Source organism: Penaeus monodon, chromosome 11 (assembly GCF_015228065.2).
Source record: "Penaeus monodon isolate SGIC_2016 chromosome 11, NSTDA_Pmon_1, whole genome shotgun sequence".
Classification (NCBI taxonomy): domain Eukaryota; kingdom Metazoa; phylum Arthropoda; class Malacostraca; order Decapoda; family Penaeidae; genus Penaeus; species Penaeus monodon.
The window spans coordinates 23,147,169-23,153,728 of record NC_051396.1 but is presented as its reverse complement, the minus strand read 5'-3'; the positions used below and the strand labels follow the sequence as shown (position 1 = coordinate 23,153,728).

At 34.0% G+C, this 6,560-nt stretch overlaps 1 long non-coding RNA gene across 1 annotated transcript; it reads right to left on the bottom strand.

Annotated features, from left to right (window-relative positions):
- Positions 1-225: 225 nt before the first annotated feature.
- Positions 226-1,558, bottom strand: LOC119578816. Its single transcript, XR_005229217.1, has 2 exons — positions 1,528-1,558; positions 226-1,007 (listed from the first exon to the last, which is right to left on the bottom strand). It is a non-coding gene; the product is annotated as an uncharacterized LOC119578816 (long non-coding RNA).
- Between the last annotated feature and the right edge of the window lie 5,002 nt (positions 1,559-6,560).

The window sequence follows — 6,560 nt, the reverse complement described above, 5'->3', positions numbered from 1 at the left end:
TTAGCATGACACTTCAGGCTTATTAAAACAGGACTAACAGTGCAAGAGAAGAAAATCAGTTCCTAATGCTATGAAACTGATTTTTATAGCAAAGTAAATCAAGTAAAAGTCATTGTTTGCATAAAAATAAAAACATAATACCTGAATGAAGGACAACAGTACAACTGTCATATGACATTTGTAAGCAATTCATTTAAAAAATGAAAGGTTAAGTATGATAATGCATTTAGAAAGACTACTTTTATTAATGATAAAAAAGCAACCACAAGACTATTATTTAAAGCTTATAATCAGAGTGTGGGCTTTTGATCACCAGAAAAAACAGAAAACTGTGTCTCAACCATTTTGCTACCATTATCTGCTTAATACATATAGGTTCAGTCAGGTACATATATACATATCCTCTAATAAAAAGAAAAAAGAAAAAAAAAGAAAAAAAAGAAAATAATAATAATAATAATAATATGTCAAGGAACAGAAGTTCATAAGGTCCACCTGGCTGAAAGCCAGTTCAAGTATTATTCTCTGTCCCAGACTTTCTTTTGTTTGTGGTAGATATACATAGGCCTATCTGGTCTTGCAAGTATGGTCAAAATAATGCTAAGAAGTAAACTCTTTGGTGCTTTAGAGCAGGTGAAATAGCTGACCATAAGTAAACTTTGGCTTATATCATGCATATTTTAATCATCTGTGTATGTTCTATGCTACTTGTATTGCATACGTAAAAATCTGTTTTGGGGAAGGATTCTTAATGTAATAAAACAAGACATCTTTAATATTTCCTTGAAAAACAATGTTAAACTTTAGGCCTTTACTTCTTATTATGACTTATTATGAGTATTTCATTTTCTAATTCAAATATGTGATAATATAATATAATTCTCATGTATCATATTATATCCTATATTAAGTAGAAGGTTGTTTGGTTTAAGTAGAAGGTTTATTGGCTGCATGTCCAATGTTTAAAGTGTGGATTGCATCTCATTTCCTGGGCTAGGTACAACATCCTGTAAAGATATAAGTTGCAAACATGTAAGTGAAAATGCCATGTAAAAAAATAGAGCTATGCCATCACATGCACACGCAAACACATAACCACACATGCATGCAAACACAAACATCAATGCACACACACACATATCATAATATGGTTTAATTGCTTATAATTAACTAAAGTAAACACATATGTTACAAGCTTTTTTCTCCAAGTTATTCCAAAGATTTGAAGGATGCATGTCCAAAGGTGTTCCAACAATTCCCAAAAGGGCATAATTAAATATTTTAGCTTACTTTCATCTTTAGCAAATAAAAATTTGTTCATGTAAATGTACTACACCTTGAAATGCTGTGCATTTTTAAAACATGCATAGGTTCAGAAGAATGTTTAATTAAAACTTTTGATAAATACATTTTGGCTAAAACTTTGGACACAAAATAGCTCATTTGCATAACAAAAAAGTAATTATTGTATTCATGATTCCTGCAATAAATTAAATTGTTGCAATCTCACTATAAAAAAGAACATACTTTTAAGACAGGAAAATTTTTCTGGTAGCCTACTAAATGTGATACACTTTCACAATCAAAAACCGCTGATTCGCTGAGCGACCATCAGTCTCACGATTACTTGACAATTTCCTTGGAACTTCCTTGTGACAATGAAGTATGTGTCTCCTATTAATAAAAATATAATTTAAAAGTAATTATCATGTTCAAAAGGTTTATCTAAAATTTAGCAAATACTATACAAAAAGTTAAATTAAAAAAGAGGGGAAAAAAGACAGGCATCTTACATATTGTTCTTCATTGCGTGATGAGTAGATGAAGTGGATCATTTGACAAGCAGAGAGCACTCCTGTGCACCTTATTGACTGGCTCACACAGATGTTATTACTTCTGCCGTCTGTGACTGAACCAGTTTCATAGTATGACGATTGATTCATCACTGCAATAATATGGGAGGACTGGAAAGAGAGAAAGTAAATCCATATTTATTAGACAAATTTTCAGAAAAGAAAGGTTATATTTTTTTTTTTTTTTTTTTTTTTTTTTTTTTTTTTTTTGGCGGGGGGAGTTTAGTTCAGTATCACCATAAAAAAACAAAAAATGTTACTGTCCCCTTTTACATCTTTCAGTACAAAATTTCTTCTTTTGTAATAGTTCCCAAATTCTGCAAAAACAATGAAGACTTTAGAGCAATTTTAGAAGTTTTAATCTTTCCTATTTGCCTAATTTCCCAGGAAAAGACCCTCAATTCAGGGTTGAGGCCTTAGCCTGTCCAGACAAGGGGATGTGTCTCCGGGCATCAAGTTGGAGGTAAAGCGAAGCTAGATGTGTGAAATCAACGGGCATGCCTGGTAATTTCACACTCGGGAGGGCAGCATTTTGACTGTTTGCCCATCAAATTGCCCATTGATGGTCATCCTCGCTGACAGGCCACTTGCCTGGATAAGCCACTGGGAGGAATCAGAATAAGATAAGTCCAATCCTTCTATTATTGAAATGTAGTGCCCATCTATTTTAAAGCCCTAATTATATAAGTTCCCCAAAAAATCCTGGGAAAAATTACTACATTCAACCAATACTGTCGGATATATGTAACGTTTATTGAAGTTTTCTTTTGTGGAAAGTCCCTTAAAGTGGGTTTTACAAGTGCTCAGCCAACAAGAAGTCAATGAGTAATCCAATGACCTCACCTGATTTTCCCTTTTTTTTTCTTTTTTTTTTTTTTTTTCTTTTCTTTTTCTTTTTTTTTTCTTTTTATTCAATGGTATACAAACCATTGTTATTATTATTATATACATTATGATTATTACAATGTTATCTACATTACTAGCAATATAATTAAAGAGAATTTCAAAAATATGATAAACGATAAGACGATTATAGCATTAACTTGTTGTGGACTAAGCACTTGTTAGACCATCTATGTCTAAAGACAATTAAAACTAACTCCAGTAGGTATGGCTTTTTAATTCATCCCAGAGCATGGTTAAAAAGGGTACTATCTATACTCCTGCTGAAGTAGGAGTTCCATTCCCTGATGAATGCATACTTAACTGAAACTTAGATGACAGGAATATATTTATGCAATGACTTCAAATGGGCATCATCTGACAACAGATCAAGATGTTTGAAACTAATAGTTCAAAGCATGAAAATCAAAATCATTAACATTAACAAAATAAGTTTCACATAGATCTCAATAAGCAAAAAATCATAATACTACATGCGAGATCTCTTAATTGTTCTGGTCAGTGCTCTTGATCTCCCTTTCTGTGACTTAATGCAACAAATTTTGATTAATACTGTAATGAGCAAAGACAGTAAATATTTTGAGACTGCTGCACACCATCAATATTTTAAATTTTAGATATCTTTCCCCAATGCAACAAACATATAATTTACCACTAAAGCTTCTAAGGTAGCATACACTTTTTGCTAAATATGTAGAATCTTAATTATGCTTTACTCAGTGTTCCCAATGGGGACCCTGAGCAGATATAGGGGGCCATATCTGAGGCTTGTATATATAAAATAAAGGAGTTTTTGTGGATAGGTACCAATGGAGGGAACTTACGTTCATAGTGTGAATATCCTTTTTTGTCTGTAATTACTTTATCTGATTATGAGTTCTTCACAAGATATTAAGATGTAGATTAATAAATTTTTTTAATATTAACATAATTTTAAGGGTTCCTATGCAATGTTTAATTTGTTTGTTTTTTTTAAAAACAGCTTTTAATAATGCCATTTTTATTACTCTGAGTAAGCAAAAACCTTTTCAATAAATCTAGTTTTTGCTTTTCCCAATAAATCTAGTTTTTGCATTGTGGATTATTCTACCATGGTATCCACACTTAAGTTTTTTAAACATTTATTATGTTACTTTAGTACTATCTAAATAATTATCTGAAGTTCAACAAAGGCTAACTACAAATTTCTTTTTTAAATAATTAATGACCGGCACCATTCTCATGCTTTTTTTTTTCTCCTGGGCAGAGGCAGGATGCTCACCTTATACTGTATATGGTGTGCATGATTCTTTTTTTAATACGGTGGAGTTTCATTAAATTTCTATGGAAATTTAGAAAAAAAAAAAAAAAAAAAAAAAAACTCATTAAAATCATGAATTGAGTAGCAAATCTTCAATTGAGTTGCTTCTCTATAGCTATTACACTGTATCCCTTTAAAATTGTTTTAGTAAGTGTACTGGGTATGATGCCAAAACCCTTCAAAAGTCAGTTTGCGTGTATCCCGTGGTTATGTACTGGTGCTATTTCGAAGTAGAAGTTTGTATTTTTTTTACTACTTTTACAACGAAAAAAACCTCCCTGAAAAATCAATTTTCAATTTAGAGTAAAAGTAAGAGCCCCAGTGTTTTGGGAAACAAAGTATCAGTATTGTACCCCACAAAAAAATCATGCAAATTCAGCAAGAATTCCTGGAGTAGTGCCAATCACCAGTACCATTATTTAGCAAAAACACATTTTCGGTAAACGTGCAGTAAACATTTCCCACCCTTTCATAGACATTTAAAGTGCAAAACTAAGAGAATGCACAGGGGATTGACAAATACATCAAACCACATTCAAAACAATACATTCTATGTGTGTGAGCAAGTCTTAGACGTTTACCAACTCTTAAGGAGCCTCACCCCTGGGATTCTCTGTGGAGTATAGAACTTCCTGGGGTGGAGCACAGAACTTCTCCTCCGTCCTCCTCAATTCACAGTGTATTAGGGATACTTGCCAGGCTTTCTAGCCCTCGTCTTTACTTTATTCATCCTCCCAGCATTTTCTTGATCACTTCCCCCCCAAAAAACATGCAGGAAAGCATAGACAAGGCAGCAGAGGTGCACTCATGCTGATGTTTGAATGTAAACACCAGATCAGCTGTGACTGAGGAGAGAACTTTTGTCATCTATTGGCTTTTGATAATACTACTTGAGCAAAAGTAGTGTGTTGCCACATGGTACCATTTTTCTTTAAAACGCAAAAAAAAAAAAAAATAAAAATCAAGCAAAAAAATTAAGGGCAACATGACTTGTTCACGTGCATGTGCATCCTTACATAAATAAACCCGGCATTTAAACTAGTAAATAATGTCTGAGGCCCAAAGAAATTTGTGGGAATTTGACGAAATTGTTCACCGTTTTACATTTTCATGAATTCCATTTTTTTTTCTTTTTTTTTTTTTTTTTTTTGACAAAAAAATTGTACCAGGTTCTTCAAAAAAGAAAATAACAAACAGAAATAAAAATAGGATTTCCTTAGTGGTTTTATGGACTAATGATTGTAGGACTTTTAGACAGTTTTTAAAATGTATCATGGATTATCTTATAGTGAGCCCTTTAACAAGGATCGTAAATGAAAAGTGGTAATGACCAGAAAAGTTTGGGAACCAATACTTTACATCAAGTGGTATCTAAGGTCTTGCATAAAAAAGGACTGTGAACTTGTAAGTAGAGGATCCACAAACAGTATCTTGTTAAAAAAATTACTCAGTTCTTCAGTAATGACAAAAAGCTGTGTTTCAAAGCACATGCGCATTTTCTGGTAAATAGTAGATTCATCAATATGCCTATTCGGAAAATAAATTTCTTTAAATGCTGTCATAGACCCTTTTTCATTTTTCCAGTGTTGTTTATTTGGTTACTGGGTTAGGTAACAAAATTTCTTTCCATTTCAAAACAGGTGTCTTTTTAATAAAAAAACACATTTTTTTTTTGTTAGTACAGACAAGTTCCCATCTTAATGGCAATAATCTTATTTTTGCTTTTCGTCTTACTACTTAAAGCGGTTGAAGAAAAGCTTGGATGGTTATTTGTTACTATGTCCTCAAAATTTCCTTGGTCTTATTGCTTGCATACCTTATTTCTCCCTATTTGAATCTTCCTTATGCTATATTCTGAATCTTTTCCCTAAGATCTGTCTGATTTTCTCCTCATTGGTGTGTGTGTGTGTGTGTGTGTGTGTGTTTTGTGTGTGTTGTGTGTGTTTTGTGGTGTGTGTGGTGTGTGTGGGGTGTGGTGTGTGTGTTCGTGAGTGCGTGAGTGCGTGCGTTTTCGTGCGTGCGTGTGCGTGCCCTGCGTGCGTGCGTGCGTGCGTGCGTGCGTGCGTGCGTGCATGAGTGCGTGCGTGCGCGTGCGTGCAAGTATATGTTCTGTCATTTGTGTAGACATCTCTGTGTGGTTATGTCTAGTGGGATGTGGGTGTTTGTATTTGGAAAATGTGGGTGTGGGTTGGTGGATGTGGGTGCATTTGGGGGTGGATTTGGTGGTGTGTGGTGTGTGGGGTGTGTGTGTGTGTGTGGTGTGTGTGTGTGTGTGTTGTGTTTGTGTGTGTGTGTGTGTGTGTGGAGGATGTGGTGTGTGGCGGTGGATGGGGTTTGTGTGTGTGTGGTGGATGTGGGTGAGATGGTAGATGGAGTAGCAGCAACTGAAACAGCTGCATTGGGTGTGTATCAGTGTGAAATGTGTGTTTGTGAATGTGGCGTGTGAGTGTATGGATGTGTGGCAATGTATACAAAAATAAAAATTTAACAATGCTTTCTTGATG